The sequence below is a fragment of the Esox lucius genome, chromosome 13 (assembly GCF_011004845.1).
Source record: "Esox lucius isolate fEsoLuc1 chromosome 13, fEsoLuc1.pri, whole genome shotgun sequence".
NCBI classification, from domain to species: domain Eukaryota; kingdom Metazoa; phylum Chordata; class Actinopteri; order Esociformes; family Esocidae; genus Esox; species Esox lucius.
This window is the reverse complement of record NC_047581.1, coordinates 8,005,805-8,033,225: the sequence shown is the minus strand read 5'-3', so window position 1 is coordinate 8,033,225 and position 27,421 is coordinate 8,005,805. Positions and strand designations below refer to the sequence as shown.

The following is a 27,421-nucleotide window of genomic DNA, read 5'->3' as shown; positions in this document are numbered from 1 at the left end:
GCCCCGGACCCCCCAGATTCTCTGCTCTACTCCGTGTGACTCAGCAGCCCGTGTTGCTCCTAGGGCTGTGTGTGTGTGTCGGCGTGTGCGTGTGTCCGCGTGTGTAGGCGCGTGTGTGTGTGTGTGTGTGTGGAGAGAAACTGGATCAAGCAGTGTCAAGAGCCAGCTTGCTCCTCCTCTCCCAAAGAAGCATTTCATTCTGAGTGATTCGCCGTTAGGGCAGAGTGGAGCCGTTCCTCACAGACGCCTGCTCAGTTACAAGGCAGAGGCACTTCGTTCACAAACACCCACATCGATGAATTGATTCCTTTTCAACAATCAGGATGAATTTAACATGTACTTTAAATGTTCGTTTTTTTCCCCAGGCTTGTTATGCTTCATTGAACAGGAAAGTGGTGAAAGACGGAGAGGGTGTTTGCACCAGGTGGGATTAGAAGCCGTGCTGCAGCAGTACATGTGCACCGAGCGGCAGCAGCCCAGACTGCCCCACCACCCTACGCCACAGGATGAACTGAATACTGACTTGGACAACAAGTTCTGAAGGTTGGTTCAGATGATTCCTGCACAGGCTAATCTTTATAAAGGTTGGCTGAAAAGTAGGTTTTGTCTTAAATGTGTCTTCTAGTAATATTACCTCAGAAAATGTGCTTTTCTCCGGGCTCAGAGTGGGTCTACAGCCCACCCCACTGCTTCATGACTGGGACAGTCGATGGGGGAAAACCTGAAGAACAAAAGAACATTCTTACATTAGTTTTTGTGGCACAATCCCGTCATATCAAACGTTCAAACGCACTTACGAATATACCCTGGTCTATTTCTCAACAAAGGGTGTCGGAAAAGTGTATATTCTAGACAAGAGCCTGTGGAAAACATTCTACATGGAACATGAACGGACTCCACCTAAAACAGAATAGGTTCAAAACTGAAACAGAAGGCTTCATGAAAAGGCTCCCACACAGTTCGGGGCCAAATAAGACATTCACAAAAAACCCGAACACCTTCAGTCGGGTATTGAGCTATCGTATGGTCATGTTGTCGGGACACGCTAGCATTGCGGAGCAATTGCTCACCTGGACAAGAAAGTCAGACAAGAGAACAAGTATATTATTTAACCAATGATCCTTAATCTCTTACTCAGAAAACTAGAGCTTCTTTTCTCCAAAACAAATTCTTCACTCTAAAGTGCATGCTACAGATCAGGTCTGGGGTAAAGAGCTGCCGTTTGAATAATAAAGGAAGAGGATAAAAATGTATTGTGCTTCTGGTGAGTGTCGCTGCATGATTTATAACTGAAACTGACGCAGGAGGCAGGAGCCTTGGGGAAAGTTGAGCTCTCAACTGGTCTATTCCTCTTTTTCTTTCAACTTCAGGAAGAGTGTACTGTCACAAAAAGACAGAAAGGGAAACACAGAGAAAGACACACAGACAGAGAGAGAGAAAGAGACAAAGAACAAGACAGACAGACAGAGAAAGAGACAGAGAGAAAGAGAGAAACAATTTGTCTTTAAGACATTTTGATGACCTGACCAGAAAAAGTACACCAGCTTGTGTTGTAGGTCCGCCAGCAGCCAGGCAGGGGGTTTAAGAAAAGCAAGTTTGCGCTACAAGGAGGACGCCACCAAGTTGTTAATGATCAGCACCCTCCTTCTGTATGATACTTAGGACAGGATCCGCCTCCATATGGTCTGCTTGACAAGGCAGCTGTCAACACTCCCTCCCTCTTCCTAACCCAAGACAAGGGGCACTAACCCTTTCACCAAATACCTTCACACAGGTATATCGCCCGGTGGTGGGACCCCTCTGAACCCAGATACACCCCTAGAACCTTCAGCCCCTCACTCCCCCTGGGTAAACCACCTGGAAGCCGTGGAGGATCCCTGTACCCCAAAACCACACACTACAATGCCTCACTCTTACCCCAGTTTGACTTGGCCGGCGACACCCCCTTATATACCATTAAGCTGGTCTCCAAGGCCTATATGTCCAGCTCATCCTGTACAAGGCCAGAGACGTAATCAGCGTAGGCTGACTTGGCTAAACCAGCCCTCAGCCCCATGCCTGTCAAGGCTATCCCCTGCAGTCTGCCACGCAACAGACCAAAAAAAGGCTCACTATCAAGGGTGAACAGCTGCCCAGATAAAGGACACCCCTGCCGAATGCAAGATACTTATTCCCCAGCATTAAGAATCTTGACCCAGGCCAAAGTGATCATCAAAACCTAATACAAACAACACATTAAACAGATAGTTATGGTCCACTCTGTCAGAGGATTTCTCCTCATCTAAAGAAACCAGCCCAAAAGTCAAATCTGAAAGCCTTGACAGGTCTAACACGATTAAAACAGTTTATCAGTGATACTGCAACCCGGTGAAGAGTTCTTTGGGTCCTCATGTAAGATTGCGCCCAGGTGGGTTTTCAGTCTATTAGGAAGGACCTCGGCAGAGATCTTACAGTCAACGCAGAGCAATGCCACAGGTCGCCAATTTTTTAGATCACTTAAATCCCCCTTTTTAGGCAAGAGACTCAAAGCCGCCCTCTGGCAGCTCAGCATCAGCTCCCAAGCTCTGGTGCATTCAAACAACAGTAATCCTGTCCTAGAAGACACAAGAACTTTTCTGAAAATTCCACTGGAAGTCCATCGACACCCGGGGCACAAACAGGGTTGATCAGGGTAAATGCAATTGTGAGTTCAGACAATGTCATAGGAATATCCATTTAAGATCTCTGTGACAGATCATTTGTGACGGTCAGTAAGCAAAACCTGACAACATTTTGGATCACATCTTTCACCCCCTGCTCCCGCAACTCCCCAACCATGGAAAGTCCCCCGCCTATCAGCCATACGTAAACAGTGCATTCTTTTAAAAAATATTTGCCAAAAAGTAGGAACTGGGTGCATCCATCTCTCCAAACATCAAAAACATAGCTCTTTCAATTGAAAAAAGCACACAGGTCGTTGCATAGTTAATCTAAATTTGATTGTAGGAAAATGCTGAGAATCGCGCACTGAAAAGAACAATTTGGGCTTTCCCAACATCCTACCACTGACCAGCGTGACCAGTGACTCAAAGTCATCTTTCTGCAGCCCGCACCCCACCCAGAAAACAGCAAAACTGGAGCAAAAAGCAGCATTTTGTAAGAGTCTTACAAAACACTTCCAAAATGACACCTGCCGGGGCAACAGGCCTACGGTTTTATAATTGTCAGAAAGACCAACCGAGTGTATCGAAGATTCCTATTGCTCTTTGTTATGGAACTTTTAGACTAAGGTGCATTCGAGAAATGTCTGTCTTTCCAGAGAATTTCGTCTCTGTACTTCCTTCTAAAAGAGAGTTCTGATCGATAGAATTACCATCACATCTTGTGCCTGAACACACAGATGTGTTTGAAGACAAGAGGCACTAACCCTTTCGCCAAATACTTCACCCAGGTATATCGGCCGGTGGTGGGATACTTAGTTCTTCATACATCCACCAAATCATACTGATTCAAAACATCCACCAGAAGCCTTGCTGAGCTCTGATGTGTTTCTTCACCATTGCAGGTAAAATCTATTGTGTATAGTTCCAATAACCTCGTTTTAGTGGGGTATCCCCTTCCATAAACACCAAAAACAAAGCACTCCCCTCTCCCATCCAGCATTGGGTGCATACATGTTCAAGAAAATGAACACAATGTCACCGATTTCAGCACTAACTACCAACAACCTGCCACAACGCCTCTTCAACTACCTCTTCTTGCACTATGCTGTCCAGCCCTCTGGGTCTGCTCACCAACGCCGGACGAGTCAGCCCAACCTTCACCACACCTTCCACGCCCCCCGTTCTGTCCTGGGTGTTACCCTAAGGGATGCCGCACCCCCCCCCCCCCCCCTCTTGGCAAAGCACCCCTAGTGGGCACCACACCGTTCAAACCCAAACAAACCTCCCCTCAAAAAACCTGCGCTTTCAGAAAATAAAAACAGCTAAAACTCCATGCAAAATCCAGGTAACACTCGGACACACCTAAAACCCAGCATGCAACAGAGACAGACAAAGACACAGTGAAAGAAAGAGGGGAAGAGTGAAAATGACTAAACACACAGATAGAGACAGTTTGGTAGGGGTCTTTATTTGGGTGTGTGATGTAACTAGCTGAGCTAGGTCCGAGAATGCCTTGTGGTAGCCAAGGGCAGGGGACGGCCTTCAGACAATGTTATTGCTGTGTGACTGTGTTAGAGCGCGTGTGACTGTGTGAGTGATCCGTGCGCTGATCCACTGTACGTGTGCAGACATCCTACAGACAATTATTTAGGTGTGTGTGTGTTTGTGTGTGTGTGATTATAATCCATTGTGAGTCTACTCATGCCTGTTTTTGTGTGTGTGTGGGTGTGCGTGCGTGTGTGTGTGTGTGTGTGTGTGTGTGTGTGTGTGTGTGTGTGTGTGTGTGTGTGTGTGTGTGTGTGTGTGTGTGTGTGTGTGTGAGAGAGAGAGAGAGAGAGAGAGAAGAGCACACCAAAGTCAGAAGGCTAAGAAAAAGGCAGCCTGGCTGAATGTGTCTGGGTGAGGACAGAAGAGACAGCATGGCCGACATTCCTTTTTTTGTCAGGGGCTAATATTAAGCCGATTTTAACTGCCGCTCGCTTGGCGGCAGAGGAAATTCATTGGACTAGAATGGAAACGTATTAATGTCACAGCACAGACCACAATTGAGAGAGAGAGAAAGAAATAAAGAAAGAGAGAGAAAGACAGAGAGAGAAAGAGAGACCATTGTGGCTGACCCAAAATTAAGAAAAATCTAGACTTTGTGCAGAGTCTGTGAGCACTCCATGGCTATTGCAAAAGCATGCCACCGGCCAGCCTGGCATTCGAAAGAACACAGACTATGTGCACACAATATGAGGTGGAAATGGAGCTGCACTTTATATAACCTCCTGCCAAATGTACAACCACATAAGAACCACAAATTTCCTTCAGATCCACAATTAATTTGAAATTAAATCAAACATTGAAAAACTATTTTTTAAACAAAATACTGCAATGTGCAATCCCAACAGTAAGATTTATGACCCGTTGCTATAAGGAAAAGGCAACCAGTGGAGCATAAACAACCTTGTGAACAAAACCAATATTAATCTCTTAATCCATTCAACTACTTGCACAATTTTACAACATTGCAGATAGCTAACATAACAAAGGCAGGATTTCAGAGAATTCTTCAGAGCTTCTCACCTCAGCAGAGCTGTGAAAGTAATGAGCCTGCTCATTTAAAACTCACAAAAAAAAAATCACAGTAGTTAGGCTACCTCGTCAAAATCTGGTGCCAATATTAACTTTGGGTTTCAGCCGACTGGGCTACCAGCTCTGTCCTGTTAGTAAAACATTTCGGAGTGGCGTTTCTCGAGGATCAGTTTCCCTTCCAGATTCCAACAAATAGATAGGATAACTTCAACAATGAGGACGTAATCACAGATCGGTTGTACCCAAGCACACGTCTTTACTATTGCCCCTGACAAACAGACCCAATTCAACTTGTCCATTGATCATCAGGCCCTCAAAGAGCTCAATTGGATTTGTTTGTCCTGCCACAACACAAATGTGTGCTGTTTGCGGGCAGGAGTGAGCTAGAACTGCCGGATCAGCTCTACATGGGGGATTTTCCTTCAGAGTAGTGTGGCCTGTGGGGACTTAGAGCATCACCAGGGCTGAATATAGCCCCTAACAGAAGCAGCCTGGTGGTGTTTTAAAGTATCACTAATGACGGTGGGCCTCACTTAACCCTTTAAATATCCATCAATCTTAATGCCAGCCGTTCAGTTAAAAAGTCCTCATTAAAAAAGCACTCTCTCACGCTCGCGCGCAAACACGCAATCGTTCGCTCTTGTATATATAGGATCTCTCTAAGTGACAACATGAAATATTCAGTCCCGCCCCGGCCTTATAAAAGCAGCCATTCCAGAAAAGCTCCGGGGGACCGCTCCAAGTTCTGGCGAGACTTCGCCGCCTCCCGTGCAACACCTCTTCCGGGAAACACACATATCGCGGTGGGTACTGCACACACAAGGTCTTACTTAAGCAAACATGGCGCACACAGCCTGGGAAATAAATCACGTCGCCGGGCCACTATCCTCCCCCTCTGGCCCCCTCTCATCTTGGTATAGTCTGGTATTAAAAGCAATAGATTGTATTAGGGGTCAGATCAAAGACCAGTCATGGATATCAGATGGAGGCGGCTGGTTGTGATCAATACGGCTGTGAAAGAAGATTTCTTGCCAGACAGGCGCTTTGTTGCCCTGTGTTTTGGCCACACGTTTGGGGTGTAGGATAAGGACAAGGAAAACAGATGTGCACACGCGGTACACAGCGGTGATTGGCCATACACCACGGGTGTGGTGTTTTGTGTGCATAGTTTGGTGTAGTGTTTCAGAGTTTTGGTTAACAGATCGAATTAGGACTAGTCCTCATGAGGATGGTGAAACATGAAAGGAGTGCCCCCAATACGACCTTTGGCCGGACCACACTACAACAAATACAATATCCGTCTTAGGGGATATGTTTAATGTAAAACTTACAAATAGGGCTAGTGTTAGAATGTAGGCTATTCTAAGGTTTAGGCATTACAGGTTTGAGGTTAGGGAACAGCGATACACACACGCATAGAAACAGACAACTAGGTGGGTGCACGTGCATGAGTGTGTGTGTGTGTGTGTGTGTAGAGGAGAGAGTGAGAGCGAGTTAGTGGAGATAGAGAGCTAAAAGAGAGACAGCTGAGAGAGAGACAGCTGAGAGAGAGAGAGAGACAGCTGAGAGACAGAACAGAGAGAGAAAGTGGAGAAAGACAGCTGAGAGAGAGACAGCTGAGAGACAGAACAGAGAGAAAGTGGAGAAAGACAGCTGAGAGAGAGAGACAGCTGAGAGACAGAGGCCATTGAGAGAAGAAAACAGATAGAGAGACATCAGACAAAGAGAGGCAGCGAAGATAGAGCTAACATAGAGTGATCTAACAGAGTGATCTAACATAGAGTGATCTAACATAGAGTGATCTAACATAGAGTGATCTAACATAGAGTGATCTAACATACAGTGATCTAACATACAGTAGCTAATGGGTAGTCAGGAGAGCCCTGCTCCGGAGCAAAGGTTGGGAACATTTCAAAGCTTTATTGGTTGCAATTAATAGCAGATGTTGTCAAGGGTGTAGTAAAACACCAGTGTAACAGCACCTGAACGAATAAAGGAACTAACGTCTAAAGGGAAAAGTCCACAGGTACAAAATACAAATGAACTGATAAACATCCAAAGGTCAAGGAAAAAGGATAGAAACTATTTCAAGTGACAGATGTTTCCCAGGGTGCTGAATGTGGAACTGCAGTATGGAATGAATGTGTGTACGTGTGTGCCTGGGACAGTGTGCCCACATTGAGTGCATGTGAATGAGCTGAAGTGTGTGTTTTGTGAGAGTGTGTAAAAGGCTCTAAGCTGGGGTGAAGGGCAGATAAGGTGTCTGTTTCATTTAAGAGGAGTATGAACAGAGAAATAGGAGCAGGGGGTGCATGTCAAAGTCCGCTCAGCATCTCCTCTCCTCTAAGATCCATCAGAGGATCCATACACTGCTACCAGGTGAAGGATCATCAGGTTTGAGACCTACTCCTACCTCTACTCCTCTACTCCTCTACTCCTCTACTCCTCTACTCCTCTACTCCTCTACCCTTGCTACCTGTTCCTACATCTTTGGAAGGATAATCTGCCGAACTAAGAATCTGGTGAATAAATGAGAGATAAAAACAGAAACCAACCTGTATGTCACAGGATTACAAAGGTTCAGTTTTTACTACCTCCTCTGCTGAGCTGAGTCAATGGTGTGACGCGCACACACGCGCACACACACACACGCGCACGCTCGCATGCGCACGCTCGCACGCACGCACACACAATGGTGTGGGATTTTAAGATGTTTGCAAAAGCACTCAATCAATCTGTGTGTATTTTGGAGTTGTGTGATTCAACCACATAACTTAGTCATTTTCCCCCAGAGAGCAGGAGGAGAAAACATGTCTACATCGACCTCCAGGCTAGGGCTGACCCAGATTTACACTTTCCAACTTCAAAATATTGAAGATATTTTACTACATTACATCTTTACATTGTAAGCACGGCACACACAGCAGTAGGCTACGTTTAATGTTCCAAAAAGCCTTTGGTCTGGGAAACGGTTGCTGAAGAGCACAGCACAAGGAGCAGAAATGTTTGAAATGTTGAAAACACATGGGTTGCTAATGACTAGAAGAGTTCCTTTGGAAACAATCAGAAGACATTAAAACAATATTAAGTGAATGAAGATATTTTACACATGAATAAGATATAAACAAAAAAATCTAATCAAAAACACATTATGTAAAATGGAGTAAGCAAGAGGTCAATATGTTACACAGAAGGAGGTGATCCATATTTACAAATGATAAGGTGCACAGAGCATGTGAGGAAACACTATACAAAAGAACAAAGTGCAAAGTTGCTCAGTGCTGGTTAATGACATGAGGAAGTCTTAGAAAATAATTTCTATCGGCAAATTATGAGCCTGATTACCTTGATAAGGTAGACACGCAAAGTACCTCATAAAATGAAAAACATATAGGTTATAAACTTAAAACTTCTACGATTACATGGTTTTAAAATGCTGCCTTTGTTGTTGCAGGTTGTCAGGTGAATGATATGTGCGGTGCTTAGAGGGCTCTTGCCTTTCTCTGTAAAGCTGTGCATTGAGTATATTGAAAATAACACGCCGTTTGACGTAATTATCCAATAATATATTTGTTAAATATGACTGGCTATTTGGCATATAGGCAAAGCATACCTATTAAGCCCACACACACTGTAAGCACATATTTGGATTCAAATCAAAAAGGGAATAAATGTTTTTTTGATATTTAATGACTCTACCAAGAGAGTCCACTGCACCTTCTTCTTTCCTTTCCAAAAAGGTTGAGTAAGGTAAGGTTTTGAGTAAGTAACAGAAGGGTTAAAATAAAGAGACCACTGCAAATTTAACGCTTCTGTTCCTCACTCATAACTTTCCTTTTCAACTTTTTTAGGAAGGAAAGAAAAAGGTGCAGTGGTCATTTAATGTTTCCCGGACGTGTATCTGTTACATTCATATACAGTGGGGAGAACAAGTATTTGATACACTGCTGATTTTTCCACTTACAAAGCATGTAGAAGTCAAACATTTTTATCATATGTACTCTTCAACTGTGAGTAATTAATTTGCATGTTATTGCATCACATAAGTATTTGATACATCAGAAAAGCAGAACTTAATATTTGGTAGAGAAACCTTTGTTTGCAATTACAGAAACCTTTGTTTGCAAAAACTACGTTTCCTGTAGTTCTTGACCAGGTTTGCACACACTGCAGCAGGGATTTTGGCCCACTCCTCCATACAGACCTTCTCCAGATCCTTCAGGTTTCATGATCAGTTCCAATAATTCAGGTATTTAGAAAGTTAGCTTATAAAGTAAATGTCATTTAATCATGTTTATTACATATTAAACAATAAATCTGGAGATTGGCTTATTTGGAACACCTATTGGTTTAAGAGTACACATGATACCCATTAAGCCCAGTCCAGGCATTTCACGTTTTAACTGATAATGATCCAAGTAAAGACATAACTTCAAATGAGAGACTAATCATTTTATCTCCACTTATTTTGAAAACCTGTGCAATTTATTATAAATGTCTAAATTTAGATTTTAGGGGGCTAAATAGGAACACAGACTATATTGTTTTTGTTATTTTCCAAAATATTGTAATTTATGATGGGTTTGTTGGCATGGCCATTTACCCATATGACTGTAGTGCTGAAAAGGCAAACCATGATGTTGAAGCACTTTAATTCAGTCATCTGTGTGGAGTGTTGTGTAGCTGTTTGTGCGGGGGACTAGCACAGATGCCATGAAAATGTGTCATTTTCAATTCATGTCATAAATCGTGTGGTTTAAATTCTGAATGCTGATTTACTAGAAGTCGTGGAATATGAGACAATATACCACAAGCATGACCCCACACCCCCAATTTCATTAGATTATCAAACCCAATTATCAAAGCAATCCTCCAAAACCAATCCTCCTGTATTGTAATGACAAAAGCTGCATGATTTTACATTTTAATGTCAAACTGTACATGGGAAAGAATTTCCTAAAATGTGCAAATAAGCAAATTCACTAACAATTCAAGCAGGGCAGGAATAGGAAGACTCTTCTACTGCCAAGTGGAACCGGGGCACATTCACTGAGCCCAGCCCAGATAGCCTGGGAGGGAGACCGGGACCAAGAGGAGATGCAGAGAGTGAAGGCCATTTGTTTCCCTGTGTGCCCTCTCTCTCACCCTGGGCTCCTGTAATTATAGTCTTACAGTCAGAGACAGATGCAGAGCGAGGGGAACACATCTCTGCCCCCAAATTCTCAGAGTCACACACACACACACACAGTCACACACATTGTCCCACACTAGCATACAGTTACACCAGCACACACACACCCACACACAAGGACACACACCCACACACAGTTACACACTAGGACACACACATACACAGTTACACACTAGGACACACACACACACACACACACACACAGTTACACACACACAATGATAATACAGTCAGACATGCAGCCAGCCTTACTATCTGCCTATGAAGCCTTTCAGTTTCTACTGGCATGATGCACAGGCCCACACACATTCACATGCACATGTCTCCTACCTGTCTTATTACAGCTCAATGTAACTGATCACGCCAACACATCTCTGTAACTCTGCTATAGAAAGCAACTACATCCAGCCAGCAGAGGACAAGGTGCCAGTTTAAGGCAGAAGGCTATTGTTGTGTGTGTGTGTGTGTGTGTGTGTGTGTGTGTGTATGGCCTCTTGGCGGGTTGCTAAACAAAACCAGTGCCCGACTCACCAGCCCACACTTGCGTGAGCATCGGAGGAGTCTCCTGACACAATGCCCTCTTCCTCAGAGACAGGAACCTCAGGCCTGACTGAACTTGCGTCACATATGGGGAAGGGGGGTGGGGCGAAGAAGTGCGAACCGACCATCACCGATCCAAAAATAACATCTGTGAGGTTTTCACTGAGCGTTCTCTGGGGAAGATGACCTTACCACACTGAATATAAAAATAATAGAAATACATTAGCTATTAGCTCACTGCAGACAGTTACAGGCTCATCTATGAAAGAGAACTACACTCACCTAAAGGATTATTAGGAACCCCATACTAATACTGTGTTTGACCCCCTTCTGCTTTCAGAATTGCCTTAATTTTACGTGGCATTGATTCAACAAGGTGCTGAAAGCATTCTTTAGAAATGTTGGCCCATATTGATAGGATAGCATCTTGCAGTTGATGGAGATTTGTGGGATGCACATCCAGGGCACGAAGCTCCCATTCCACCACATCCCAAAGATGCTCTATTGGGTTGAGATCTGGTGATTGTGGGGGCCATTTCAGTACAGTGAACTCATTGTCATGTTCAAGAAACCAATTTGAAATGATTCGAGCTTTGTGACATGGTGCATTATCCTGCTGGAAGTAGCCATCAGAGGATGGGTACATGGTGGTCATAAAGGGATGGACATGGTCAGAAACAATGCACAGGTAGGCCGTGGCATTTATGCGATGCCCAATTGGCACTAAGGGGCCTAAAGTGTGCCAAGAAAACATCCCCCACACCATTACACTACCACCACCACCAGCCTGCACAGTGGTAACAAGGCATGATGGATCCATGTTCTCATTCTGTTTACGCCAAATTCTGACTCTACAATCTGAATGTCTCAACAGAAATCGAGACTCATCAGACCAGGCAACCTTCTTCCAGTCTTCAACTGTCCAATTTTGGTGAGCTCATGCAAATTGTAGCCTCTTTTTCCTATTTGTAGTGGAGATGAGTGGTACCCGGTGGGGTCTTCTGCTGTTGTAGCCCATCCGCCTCAAGGTTGTGCGTGTTGTGGCTTCACAAATGCTTTGCTGCATACCTCGGTTGTAACGAGTGGTTATTTCAGTCAAAGTTGCTCTTCTATCAGCTTGAATCAGTCGGCCCATTCTCCTCTGACCTCTAGCATCAACAGGGCATTTTCGCCCACAGGACTGCCGCATACTGGATGTTTTTCCCTTTTCACACCATTCTTTGTAAACCCTAGAAATGGTTGTGCGTGAAAATCCCAGTAACTGAGCAGATTGTGAAATACTCAGACCGGCCCGTCTGGCACCAACAACCATGCCACGCTCAAAATAGCTTAAATCACCTTTCTTTCCCATTCTGACATTCAGTTTGGAGTTCAGGAGATTGTCTTGACAAGGACCACACCCCTAAATGCATTGAAGCAACTGCCATGTGATTGGTTGATTAGATAATTGCATTAATGAGAAATTTAACAGGTGTTCCTAATAATCCTTTAGGTGAGTGTAGGTCTCAAACAGACTTCTCTGTAGAAATAAAGGTTAAAAAGAATGAAAATAATAACAAGTCTCCAACTCTCAGAGTCAGGAGCTTTTCTTTACGATGTGTAAAATCTAATATCGTATAAGGCCTTGTTTCCTGCAGGGTCCTGTGACCTAATAAAGCATGGAGGTCACTAAGCCGCACCCCAGATATAAGGTTGGACGTTACATCATGTGTAGTTTAGCCAGTACTAGGCTTCTTCCGCCCCCTACACAACACCTGTCCAATCACATGCTCCATTCCCTCTGCCTTCAGTAGCAGATCAGGGGTTTTAGTGAATGGACTTTGTTAACGTAGGGGTAAACTGGGAATCAAGCGACAGGTAGGCAGGCTTTAAAGACATTGTAGGAGGGTAATGGTTAGGTCTATGAATCCACACTTTATCGAGACCAATTTATTGTTGTTGGGTGAAATCCAGGTTGGCATTATAGGAAGTTGTTTTATTAGGGGTATTTATAAAACCTCATTTAATCCAGGGTGCTTTAGTGTGGGAAGGATAGTACTACAAGTGTCTAAAGCAAGTATAAGGAGATTACAGTTCAATGTAAACTCATAGACAGACCAGTGAGAAAGTTTAAACGAGGAATATGTTAGTCAAATCGGATTACTTCTGTAGAACATGTGAAACATTAACTTAAAACATTAACTGCAAAGGTGATATTTGCTTGTTTTTATGTTAGGAGCACAGTAACATTAGACAACATTAGATTATTGAGATGCCCCCAACTCAAAACAATATTACAGGGGTCATTGAAGTCCCTGTAGTTGCCATAAAGTGTTCATAGTGACAGCCATGGTTTGACATGGGACTGGTGTCCCCCGCTGTTATGCAGACACACGATCAGATGAAATGACTGACCATTCGATTGTTTCTCATTCCCAGCAGTGTGAATCCCCCCACCCGCTTCAGCTCAACTGTATTGGCATCGAGCGAGCTTGGGCAATAACCCTAGGTATGTTCCTGACACTGTCAATTAATAAAAACATTATGCATTTCCCGTACAGGGACGCGCGCTCATGCTCACACACACGCTCACGCTCACACACACACACAAGCACTCAGTTCAATCCAAGGCTAGACCCAGCCTGCAGCGTGCTGGTGTGTGTAAGGGAGCTGAGAAGACTGGCGAGAAGGGCGGTCTCGAATCCATCCCGCCGTGTGACTCTGTCAGTGGGTATGGATTAGCTGTGGTTTAGAACCGTTGTCTCATGGCTTTGGGTTTCAGGCGTCTTCGGCATCCACTAACTGGCTGGCTGTTACAGAGACGATAATTCCGTATGGGGAGGGGGGCGCACGCACACACAATCCTCACGGATGCCCTTGACACAACCGTAACAAGTGCTTGTGGTGCGATGTCTACCCGAGTCCAGTGAGTCATGTCGCTGTTACAGCCCCAGCCTGCACGCTTCCCTGAGCCATGGAAAATGCATGAGGTGAAGTCACACACACACAAACAGCATGAAAACATTCACAGTGTATCCACACACACACAGAAGAAAATAGTACTGTACAAATTACATTACACACATACCACACAACCCACAAACACACACACACACACACACACACTTCCGTCTGTGTACAAGAGCACGCAGTAACTCAACAGCTGATTTACTTCCAGAGGGGAGGAGGCGGATTGAAGAGGAGTACGATGCTCTAAAGCCCAACAGGATTTTCCAATCAAAGAGGACCAGGAAGATTAATAACAGTCTGCTTTGCACGGCCGCGTCCAAAACCACGCCCCATTTCCCTGACAAGTGCACTACTTTGTTTTGACGTGGGCCCACGTAGCTACGCGTCTTGTAGCGAGCACCGGATCACGAGCAACGGAGGAAGACTTAAAACCCACCAATGGGACGGGGCTGCGGCCATGGCTCTTGCGTATACACCAACCCAGAGCCCGCTTGTTAGTTTTATGCCATTAAATATTTAAAATATCAAATTAACAGACACTGCTTCGGTTCTAACCGTTAGATGTTAGACATGTTAACAGGGGTAGCAGCTTCGCTCCAACGAACTAGACAGTTCCTCATGTGATTTGGAGGAGTATCTTGTAGTGCTGGGCAAGACACTGATCACTTACAGGCCAAAAACTGACCCTCAAAAGAAAAACTTTAAGGATTGGAATTTATGAAAATACTTCTGAGCTTGATTCGACTGATCTACTGGATGGAGGTGGAGACTATTTCAAAAGTGTGAAGTCGATTTCCTCACCGTTCTCGTTATAGATCACAACACATACTGTACTGATCTTCTATGGATGGAACATCTTGCATCTCCTGCGATGCAGTCCAAGACTGCCTTGCCTTTTTGAGGTCGGTGTTATAAGGTCATGCTAGGAACAGCCAGGCAAGGTTGTCATATATTTGCCATACATGAGACTAGATGAAGTTGGGGCTAGCCTATCCCAGCCAACAAGGGGGCAGCCATTTTGGAAAAGAGGGTGTTGATTTAAGCTAGGGAAGAAAAAAATCAACACTTATAAACCCAACCTACAAAAAAAATACAAAATATGTCATGCAACCCAACAAGCGGAAAACAAAAAAACATGCAGCATGCGCTCTCAATCAATTAGCAATCATGAGCAAAGACGCAAGTCGACACTGGCTCATCCAATCAGAAGAAAAAGCGCACCCTTGAAGTGGTTGGTTGTGAAAGAAACGTGCACATATTCCAATGAAGAGGGTCTAGACACGGCCTAGGCATGATGACGTCGCAAGCTTCTACTATAAAAAACTAATTGAGAGAACAAGCTAAGTGAGAGAAAAGGAGAGAGATTACGAGACAGAACAAGTAACAGAGCGAGAGAAACAAAATAAGGGAGAGGGGGGAGGGAAAAAGAAACAGGAGGAAACCCCAAAAAGGAAACATTGCAACTAGGCCACTGAGTCATTTCCCTTGCGCTTCTGTACGCTTGTCTATCTTTAATATACACAACTGACAGTATAAATTATGTACATCGAGGCTGGGAGTTTACAGGGGAGAGAGAGAGGGGACCCATGGGCTTAGGGCCTGGATTTCAGCTTTTATCCCTGTAAAGTCTGCCTGCAATTAATTTGGGAATTAACGCCGGCTCAGAACTGTGGAGCTTCTCTCTCTCGTTCTCTCTTTGGCTGCCTGGTTTCATCCTCATCTCTTTCAATAAAACGCTTAGAATGGAGCCCTGTGGTGCCGGGCTGTGTGTGAGTGTGTGTTTGAGACTGTGTTGCAAAGATTTCTTGCTACGGCTAACACCCTGTGCTAGTAGCGATGTTGACTGTCGAGCATTACGTGGCGCTCCACTGTAGCCGAGCAGCTGCACGCTTGCCTGGAAATGATTTACACTCAGAGAGATCCCACTAGAGGTCATTTACTGGTGTGTTACACAAAGGTTTGTTACATAAGAAAATCGATACACTGGAGAACTGCGTCGAACCGTGGATTCGGAGGCATCGGAATATTGATGGACCCCTTTAAACACACAACACACACGGACTGGATGATATATTGACTGCCCGATATACTTGTGCACAACCCCAACCCCCCTCAACCTAAACTGAACCAGAATAACCTAACATTTATGCCTGCACTTAACATAGACCTAACCGGGAACGCCTAACCCAAATTTTAACCCAACGCCCAATTGTAAGTTTTGCCCTAAACCTAACAATTAAGCCCACATTTTTTTGTATTGTTTTTAAACGGCTACAAAAAAAAAAGAAACCATCATTCAAACATTTCAGCTAAAGTTTCTGACATTTTTGTCCCCATACTATAGTTAGGTTAGAAACACACATCTCTTTGTACAGTGAGGAGGCAAAACACCTTGTCACATCACCTTAGTGAGTGTTTGCTACTCCCATCCGCCTGTGTCTGTCTGCTCCATGTGTGTGCATGCGTGTAGACTGTCCTCAGCAGCCTGTAGCCTAAGGTCTAACAGAGCAGAGCGGCGGTTATAAGGGTGACTGGGCAGAGAGTTGTTCCACAATCGTCCTTTCCGACTCTCCCACCCAGCCAAAGAAGACAGGCTAAACACACAGTGCGACGCTCCCTGGGAATACATTTTCTCCTTCTTTGCAAAATATAATTGTTTAAACTTAAAAATTAAGTAAATGAAGAAGCCAAACGAAAGTCTCTTTTCACCAATGCAATGCAAGCCTTTCATTCACGAACGACCCAACGCTAGTATGTAGTCCACTGTCTGACCTGAGCCCATATAGAAGGTTGTATGTGTTTGTACGTGTTCTGAAGTGAACTAAAACTGAGTTAGCTCTTCGCTCTTTCGGCCAGTGACCAGGCAGCCAGTCAGCTGTGAGGTGCCAGACGTTGTGCCCACTAACCTTTCTGTGGGAGATGGATATCATCAGTATTTATCCTGACCTGCTGGCCTTCGCCTCATCTGTTACCACCGTTTCTCCGAAAAACTTCCTTCTATGCGAGCCAAGGTTCCAACTTAACACAACCTTCATTTCTCCCGTCAGGCATCAGGGCCAATACAATAATTGACTGCCAATACGTTTCCACATATACAATGATATGCTACATAAATCAGTAGTGGTATTTACAATTCGGCACCCATATGGTGTGTACTGGAACTGTGTATCTTCCTGACTAGCTTCATCTGCCTGGCAAGCATCTCCTGGCAGGCTACATCCTCCCAAATCCAGTTCCCCCCAAATCCACTTCTCCCATCCTCATTACATCGAGAACGGCTGCTTAGGTAAAGCAACCGGAGAGATCTGCTACTGGAAGTGATTAGAGACACCCCCTCCACCATCACGCCCTCCCTCCACACACGCCATGCTCTGTGAGACAACTGTCCTATGTCTTTGTTCACGTGACCACTCAGAAATACTGCGCCGAACACCTCTGTCAGATGTAAAACAATCATGTGACTAAAACCTCCTCTGGGAAAAAAGCATATTTGATTCAAAAGGTTTATGTAGAGGAAGTGGTACAGACTTCCGCAAAATAAATATGGTGTCTTACTGGTAACTGGTAATCATCTGCTGCTAATAGATTTGCAATGTGTGACATTTATCCGTGCTCCAAACACCACATGGTTAAAATAATCAAAATGTTTGTACAGATTTTGAATGGTCTTTGGCCTAACCACGTTGTAAAATCTGAGATTATGTAAATTTATGGCAGCATAAATGTTTTACTATATTTGTATGGACGTAGGTTTCATGTGTCTGAACTGGCACCCTACGCCTTATTTAATACAACATTTTAACTAGATCTTAGACCCTTAAGTAGAGCACAAAGAGTATGGGTTCAATTTCTAACAGTTGATCTGAGACAGAGAGAGACAGAGTTCTTTTGTTGGTTCCCTGTTCATGAGTTCAAACACTTGGTCTCCTCAGACAATCACATTTCCTAGAGAAGAATTAACGTAGGGTGCAGAGACCATCAGCTGTGTGGAGTAGCACATCTGTTCCTGTGTGCATGACCAACGGCAAGACAGAGAGTGCTTTTTGTGTGGAAGTGGGAAAAGGGAGGGAGGGAGAGAAAGAGAGAGGGGGAGAGGGGGAGAGAGAGACACCGTTTAAAGCGAGTCACAGTTTAATTTGTCTATTGTTCAGTTGAAACCCATGTGCTTCAGACTCACAAAGGCATGAAAAAACCCAGGCAGCATGGGCTATTAAGCAAGAAAAAGGACCGAAATTTTACTCCGGTTCCAATTTTCCTTCTTTTTACTCATGAAGAATCGGGCCTGTTTGTTTAGAGAATATGGAACACCCTTCTCTAGGGTCAGGAGCAACATTAGTATACGATGCTTGATGAATTTGACGTTGCAAAGTGGGATCCTAGCGGTACTTTTGGGAGGTGTCGAAGTCAAACATATCATTTAATAAGAGGACATGCACAGCATGTAGACAGAGGGGCTTGAAACGTGGTTTGTTGGTTGGCCTTCATGGTGCGATGCATTATGGATTAAGAGGGAAATGAGACACAAGACACATACGAGTGTACACAAGAGAGGGAGAGCAAGAGAGACAAATAAAATCACATTTAGCCTAATTCACGGCTGGCTCGCAATGAGCCTGATGCAATCTCCCTAGATTCACCAAAGGCCAGGCAAATCTCCACTTGACCCAATGGAGAGCATCCAGTTGGAGCATTAGTTAGGGGTTACACGCAGAAAGAGCAGGGGGAGAGAGGGCGCCGAGGCAGGGACCTACATTCTGGTTCCTCCCCTTGGGACCGGGGGAAATGCCCAAGCTCTGGGAATCCAACGCCGACAGATGAAAGCTTCTGTGTCCCAGCGTCATCGTGTCCAGTCAGCCAAGGGTTTATGGAGGGCTTCTCTCTCGACATTTGAAAAAACAGTCATGGCAGGTTACAAGCATGCATGTCCGTTTTCATAACGCCTGTCATTAGCGTGCAATTAACGGCAGAGACGTCGTTGTTGGCTCCACCTGCCCCCATGCAACTTCCATCCACAATAAACAACTGGCAACTGAATATGATTCTTTGGAAAAGGACGCTTTAGAAGATGGGTTTAAAGCTGATGTTGGCCTGGGTCTGTTGCAGAGCGGTCAAGTGATGGTGAGACAAAGCGCTTTAGGCAGGCAGAGAAAGAGCCCAAAAATAGACTGTCATCCGCCACGACTGCCTGGGCCCAGTATTAACCGAGTCACATCAGCAAATGTGTCCATCGCAATCAGACTCTAAAAGGAGCTGACATCCCCTCACTGCAATTGCAACCCTAGTTAGCTCAACGCGGATACTTTAGCTGCTAGCTAATCCACTCAGGGTTCGTTTGGCTCGTTTCCGGAATCCAACTGCTGCGTGGCACACAAAAGCCGTGACATGACATTTAACTGACCCTGTACATGTGGAGAAAAAACCTGAAAATATAACTAGCGTCTGCTACATTTTAAAGAGCTACATTGAACAGTGATCCAGGGACAGAGGCAGAGCAGCAGAGATGAGCAAAGTCTTGTTGTCAGAAGTCAAAGAAACCCCATTAATGTCTCCTTTTCTCCGTCTGTGGGAAACACTTGATGGGTGAAAACAATGTGGTGGAAGGCATCTCCTTACTAGTCTGGCTTTCAAATCAGCCAGCTGACCCGCTCCCTCTCAGATGAAAGAGGGGACAGCTTCAGCACAACAGGCAGCTAGAAAACAAGTCATGTACAGTCAAGCCTCTTTCACCAAGAGTGATGACAGACATAACTGCCTTTTCAACTGTATGGCCTCATCGTGGGGGGCCGGGGGTAGCTCAGTCACAGGCAGTTTTGGTAGTATGGGGGACAGATGCACAAGAGGGGTTAGAGTTATTAAGGGGGGTTGGACGACGACTCACAGGTCGCAGCTGCCGTCCTCACCCCCCACACCCCTCCACCAGAAGATCTGAGAAGGCGTATTTTGTACTGGAAAGGCTGCAATTAAGTTGCTTGCTAGTGCTGCGTCCCACGCCCAGTCAGCGTAGGACGATTTGCCAAGAATGCCTCTCTCGTGACTGAGGGGGTTGTACACGGCTAAGAGCTCCAAGGAAACAATGCACCAGGAGGAGAGCATATGTATACTATCAGCAACCTAGATTTGATGCCTCTTCTGCCTATCTAGCCATTGTATAGCTGCAAGGACATAGAGATGTTGGGGGGGCTAGGTGAGGTGAATGAAAATGTCAAGCCAGCCACGAGACCGGCCAGAGTCTACATGGACCAGCGATTTTAGTTTTTATTATTAGGTTTGTCTAGATCAAATAGGTCAGTTAGACTACAGAGAGTTAAACGGATGCTGAGCTGCTCAATGTTGGGGATCTAACGCTCTGTGTTCCTATCTGGTGACTCGCCGAGGCTCCCAGTACCCTAGAAGTCAAACGTCACCGAGAACGGAGGTGGGTTTGGTAGGGGGGTGAGGTCACTGGGATGTAATCGATGACATAACCTCAGCGACTGTAGCGCCTTTAATTGCATACCGATCGAGATAGCGACCCTGGACCCTGCATAGCGCTGTGCCCTTGACTAGGCTGTGCAGTGTGCAATGCAGGGATTTGACCAGGGCAGCTGGTGGACCACGATGAGCCATGAGCAGATGTACTCACATGTCCCAGTGACTCCTTCCCTCCTTTCCACAGTCAGACATCCAAGAGGCAGGAGCACCACTTTCCACCAGACCGTGCCAGAGAGCAAGGGGATGGAACGTCTCGGAGCGACGGCTGGGCCTCCAGGCCTCATTGGAAACTGACAGTGGAGCGGCTTATTAGGAGGGAGGGAGAGGCAGCTAAGCGTGAAGCAGGCTTCAAAACCCGACCAGACAGACAAAGCACATCTGAATTAAACACACACACACACCCACACCCCTTTGATTAGGCTGACCGCCAGACGCTCCCTGGTCTGGCTTACAAACAGAGAGTAGTCAGAGATGATGGTCACTAAGCATACGATTAATCCATTTCAGATTGAGAATGCATCTCTTGGCTACTATGTACTCAAACTATATCGCTCGGCTATTACAAGAACTTAGCAACTGTGCTAAGATCCCTTTTAACCAGAGTATGTGCAGCTTTCCAAACCCAGCGGTCAGGTACAAAGCGGGCAGGTACTTCCATGGCATTGTGCGGTGAACTAGCGTAAACCCGCCGTAAGCACATGGAGTCTGTTGCGTGGCAGTAATAGGGGATGTGGTCAATATTCGTAATTAAATAACGGGTCTGGCAGAGTAATCTGGTTGGCCAATGGCAACCGAGCGCACTGATTCAGACCAAAGTGATGAACAAGGTGCCATTCCTCATGAAAAACCCTTGCGCCTGCTTTCACAAGACCGACCCCAGTCTCTCAGCGTATGCTGTCTTTCCTAATCATCGCTTAAGAGACCCACAGGAGTGTGTCTTGCTCAGAGATGGAAAGGAACTTGAAACAATGGACAAGAAGAGCGGAGAATAACTCTCCTCGTCATCCGAGACGGCATTCTTACATTAGCCCAGTTAAACCCGATCTGTGTCCAAAATTTCCGTAATACCTAGATGGCGCCCCGTTCCCTTTAGAGTGCACTACTTTTGACCAGAGCACCCCATGGTCCCCGGTCAAAGTAGTGCACTCTATAGGGAATCAGGTGCCATTTGGGGCCCAGCCCAGATCAGTGCAGAACATTAAGCTTGACAGCGCAATGCTTTAATATTTGATGGGCTTTTCAACAGCCTTGGCATGCGTTGGTGTTCACACTCACACACAGGCAAACGGCTGCTGCATCGCTAGCTTATGACTGCAACTCTCTCGATACCCCATGCATCCATCCCTCCACTAAATACATTTTTCAAATGTAAGGCTCTCTTATTTTGGAGAGAAAAACAGAGAGAGAAAGACAGAGCGAAAGTCGAGGCAGCGACAGAGGGAAGACGAGAAGTTCAAGGTTTTCAGGTGAGACGCACGGGGGAGTTGTGTTGCACCACAGGAGGAGGAGGTGGGGAGGAGGACATGTGATGGCATTGCACTGAACTGGCGGAGGACTGACTCGCAACAGGTTGTCCTTGCCACCGACTCAGGGAGTGAAGCCTACAGGGCCTTTTACACAGGAAGCACACAGGATGTCAGTTGACAGGCAATGGGGGAAGGTAGGCAAGGCTGCGGCGGCCACGTTTTAGCTTTAACCCCGTGCTCCCAAGACATTACACAAACTGGGGCTTGTTTTATCGACATGTGGTGCCTTCAGAAACTATTCAGGCCCCACACACTTTGTTTTGTCATTGACTGACTTAATATATTTGATTAAATAACTTTTGTCATCAATCTACACACAATTCCCTATAATGACAATGTGAAAACACATTTTTAGAAATTTGTGCCAGTTTATAAAATCTCTTGTGTAAGTAAATATCACTCTTTGCCATGACACTACACATTGAGGCCAGATGCATCCTATGTCCTTCAATAATCCTGAAGGTGTCTCTGGAACTTGATTTAGAAAGGTACACATCTGTCAGTATAAGGTCCCACACTTCACAGTGCATGTCACAGCAAAAACTAAGCCATGAAGTCCAAGAACCTATCTTTATCCTTATTTGTTTTGTGGATTGATCTGGGGAAGGTAAAAACAAAATGCTAAGGAGAGCTATGGGCTCTATGGATGTTGGGAACCACCAAGCTAAGTGACCAAGCACGATAGGTCTGAAGCCCTCCTAAATAAACTGAAGCCCTCCTAAATAAAAGACATATGACTGAAGAGCATGAGGAAGAGCCTGAAGAAAACACTTAATTGGACTGATGATACTATAACCAAACTATTAGGCCTGAATGCCAAGCACTACGTCTGACAAAAACAAGGTACTGCTCATCACACCCTGTGGTGGTGGAAGCATCATGCTATGGTGATGCTTCTCACCTAAAGGACGGACTTGAAACCGATTGAACATCGCAGTGGACGAGGATTGATGATGAAATCTGACAAAGCATGAGAGGATCTACAAATAAACATTTGAGAAACTTCCCAAATCCAGGTCTGCAGAACTGGTAGAGGCATACCCAAGAAGATTTGATGCTGTGATCACTGCCAAAGGTGCATCGATATTACTGTTTATTTTCAATAAATTCAGACAGATTTTTAAAACTGTGTTATCACTTTGTCATTATGGGGTATTGTGTGTAAATTGATGGCAAATAAAATCGAATCAATTATAAAGTCAGTCCATAACACAACAAAATGTGGAGAAAGTGATGTTGTCTGAATACTTTCTGAAGGCACTGCACGCTCACCAACAAATGAAAGGAATTACACTAACTATCTACACATCGACAACAACAAAAATCTGCCTGGAAAGTCTGTACTGCCATTTATAAACAAGGCTTGCTGTTTATGGGCATTGTATATTGCCGTTCTCCAACATGCTCACAGTAGCCCTTAGGCTCATCAGTTAAACATTAACATAGAATCCTTTTGAGAAAACAATGATTCAACTGCAGGCCCACATTGGAGGGTTCATTAACGCAATGATACAAAGCAGGTAAACGTATTCCTTTTGACACGGCAATGATCCGTACTGGGTCAGGGGAGTGTGGAAGGGATATGGAACAGGGCTGTTCAGCGGGAGAATCAATTGTCATATTACAGCTGGCGAAAAAGAGGCAGAGGTATATGGGGAGAGACAGCCATGTGTCCTTGGAGCACTGTTATCAGTGCTAATTAGAATGCACCCAGATCCTCTCGGGTCACAAGCTGGCCGTTGCTAGCGCCACTCATTGGCATAGAGGCTGACTTGTAGCCGCTATTAAACTAGCCTGTCAGGATTACATTAAGACTGAAAGTGTCATTAGCCTTAAAGTCGAGGTGAACGGAGGTCAGCACACCCATATTAGAGATAACACATTTATTGCCTTTTTATTGATTAATCTGTTTATTGGCTATTCCACCTGCTTTGGCAATGTAAACATCTGTTTCCTTGGTCAATAAAGCCCTTTGAATGGAATTGAAAAATGAACCTATATCCCTATGTCTTTACCATGAGTCTACATACAGTGCAATGCCATAACCTGTCCTCGTTAGGGGGCTGTCAGGATACTAGTGCTGCAATACACCTCAGTGTTGAGGTCAGGAAAGAAAACATGAAGCAGATGAGGTGTCTGATAGCCTAGCAATCAAGAGCATTTTGTCAGTTTACGAAAGGTTACAGGTTTAACCACCCAAGCCGAAGAGGTAAAAAAAGATATTGTGTTGTTGAGAAAGGCACTTAGCTTCCTGAAGTTTCTCTGGATAAGAACATTGGCTAAATAGCCTACAACCACAACCAGGGAAGCACCCACCTCCTGCCAGTGTTGGGGAGTGTTACTTTTAAAAGTAATTAATTACAGTTAGTAGTAACAGTTCCTGTAAAGTTACTGTAAATATGCATTACTTAGTTACTTTAAGATTTAGTTACATTAAGATCATTTTTTGAGTCTATATTCACGTGTTGGTCACCTTTAATGGGTTATCGTATAATTACATATTCAGGTATTGCATATTCAGTATCAGTCACCAGCACTATCAATCATTCACCATTATACAGCAAGAGTGACCAGTCCTATTATCTCAAGTAATCATTTACCATAAAGAGAAAAAATATTTGCATTTAGTTCTTTAATTAAGAATCTCTTAAAAATCAAGAAATTATTTTGTATTGCAAGTGACTCCACATTTTCAGGCCAGGCTTATTTAACAGCCTATGGGTACAGACTTCAATACTAGATAGATCCATTGCAGTGAACAATGAAGAACAGAATAAAAACAGCTGTGGCCTTGTACACTGATAAACAACTTTTCAAAAAAAGAAAACATTAGGGACATTGCAATTTGAAATCTTTTTGCAATAATGTTTGATGACTTTATTCAAAGGTGAAAAATTACTAAATACGTTTTGAAATGATTCCGAATAATTGTGTTAATAAACAGAACATGTATTTTGATGTTCATTTGCAATCAACTTAGGTTGTGCAACAGAGGATGATTTGGGATCGAACTTTGGTTGTCCAACAGGCAAGAGATTCCATCCAAAACATAACAGCAAACCCTGGTGATTGGTTATATGCCAGGGTAATAATGACATAGTCGAAATAGTAAACTGCTTCCCAAACCTAAATTCGCAAAACTCAGCCTTCCGCTACACAAATCGCTCGTTGGCGCTACGTATCGATGTGAAATTAATGGGAGATGTGTGCGTGGCTTAGGTTTATCATGAACTTTAACAAGGAGAGCTGGTGCTGCCATCTTTGAATCCTTTGTTGCCACTTGCTACTGGAGAAAATAAACACTATGTAAAGATACATTCATTGCACTGAGGGGAAATTAGTATTTATTGAAAATAAATAACTAGTTAGGGCTTATAAAATGAAACAACTAACGCATTAAGTTACTCATTACCGTTAAAAAATAGTCTGACTAATAACACAACGCGTTACTTACTTTATTACTTTGTAAGGCGTTAGCCCCAACACTGCACACTCCACACAGGTATATTTTCTCTTTTTATCAGTGAGTGCACATGTGTATGTGTGAATCTGTCACACAGCTCCTTCAGTAATAACTCCATAATCTTTCTTTCCCTATGAGTCTCCTTCTAATGAAGCAAAAAATGATATACCTAAAAATAGAGGAGTAAAATTTTTTTGGGGGGTGTGTGTGTGTTTAATCAGTGTGAAATGGCTAGCCCGTTAGCTTAGTGAGCTGGTAGCATTTTAATCCGCGATTAAACTTGCTCTGAAACCTTAGTCGTTTCCCTTGCTTAGCAGGGGCCACAGCATTTGTGTTGCAACAGTAACAACAGTTTGTGGCTGAATGTTCCTGATGCGTTCAAATGACTGTTGGTTAGAGCCTTGAGTGGGGTGGTCAAAAGTGGAGTACGCAATACTGTTACATATCCACCATGTAAACATTGCTTAGGCGAGATTGAATTAATACCAGCCTTATGCCCTAATGGGCATACAACAATTATAATTTTACCATCTAGTGTCATTTGGGTTCGCTTCAGGTTTTCATATTTCCCTCAGAACAAAAACTTTTACTGGTATGTTGGTTATTGGCCAATTTACACCTGACAAACTGGTGTTTCTCTGGGTGGACAACATTTTTCATTCTTTAATTAAAAATAATATCTTCCTGGCCTTGTCCTTAGAGTAAGGAACGGAATGTATGGGAGAGACATGTCATGGAACACAGAGTTGTGACGATCTGGGAAGAGACAGACATTAAGGACACTCCTCACTGGCCTCATTCAACTTCGTCCCAAACGGTTGAAGGAGAGAGCAAGCTAAGTCCAAAGAATTATAACAGCCATGACTGGTCCTTGAGGGAGAGAGGGGAGGGGGAGAAACAGCTGCAGTGGAAAAGCTCTCTCCCTCTCTAACTTGTCTTTCGTCTCTCCTTCCTATCTGAAAACTTTATTCACACCCAGATTATCCAAAGCCTTCCACAGAGCACTCAGTGTGTAGTGATTAGGCATGTTGCCAGGGCTTACACCTCCCCTTCTGATGGTGGCTCTGCCTGCCTGGGAAAGACTTTCAGCTGCCAGAGAGCCGGTGTCCCATAGGGTTCTGGTCAGAACTAGTGTACTATACAAGGGATAGGGGGCCATTTGGGCAGCAGGCCACCAGCCTCTTTCTTCCCTATCTGACAACCACATGAGTCAGCTGATGGGTCCTCACCCTATCCATCCACCTGAACACCCACCCACACATACACAGTATATAGTTACACATGATATATACACATATGCAGTCACACAACAAGTCCCTGACTGACTCACATAGGAGGATGCGTATCTAACTGGACGTGTATCAAGAGCTTCGAAATGACTGCCGGCTGACTGATCTACAAATCACCTCACTACTATATTTTACATCAGTCAGTCACAATTGACCCACCATACACTGCAGTTGTGATTCTCTAACACACACCCCAACACAGGGAAGCAGGAAGAAGAGACATTATTCAAGCAGGATCATGTACATCACTATTACACACAAAGATATTTACTAAGTAATGCATGCAACCAAAGAGCAGCTTTTGAACAAGCCAAAATAGAATGTGGGATACACAGGATGTCAGTGACAATCCAAATGACAGCCGATTACCTGTAGGACTTGAGTAGTAACAGCCCTATGTGCCCTGGTAAGTGGTGTAATACATAATGAATAGGGTGCAAGTTAGGACAGTCTGAATATTCTACAGAAAACAATAATGTGTAGTGTGTAGGTCAGGATGCACATGTTGAGGTTACATTTTAGGATTTAAACATCTAACTTGATGCAACAACATCAAGACAGCAGTTTCAAAAACTAGATAAGCATTGATCCTTATGTAATGGAAGGCCTAGTTGCAACTAGGTGGCCAAACTTTCTGTTCATAGCTACTTCCTTTTCAGAGCTAAAGACTTACAGATGAGCTTGATGACCTACTTGACAGGCAGAGATGGGGAGTAACGCATTACAAAAAACAGTAACTAATCAGTTACAATACCAACACAAATATTGTAATC

The 27,421-nt window shown here is 44.3% G+C and overlaps 1 protein-coding gene across 2 annotated transcripts in view; it reads right to left on the bottom strand.

Annotated features, from left to right (window-relative positions):
* Positions 1 to 27,421, bottom strand: part of taok3a (TAO kinase 3a) — a 69,458-nt gene that overhangs the window by 38,863 nt on the left and 3,174 nt on the right. For both annotated transcript variants that reach the window (XM_010864140.4, XM_010864142.4), the window contains exon 2: positions 635 to 721. The gene's annotated coding sequence lies outside the window, so the exon portion shown is untranslated. The remainder of the gene's footprint in view (positions 1 to 634; positions 722 to 27,421) is intronic.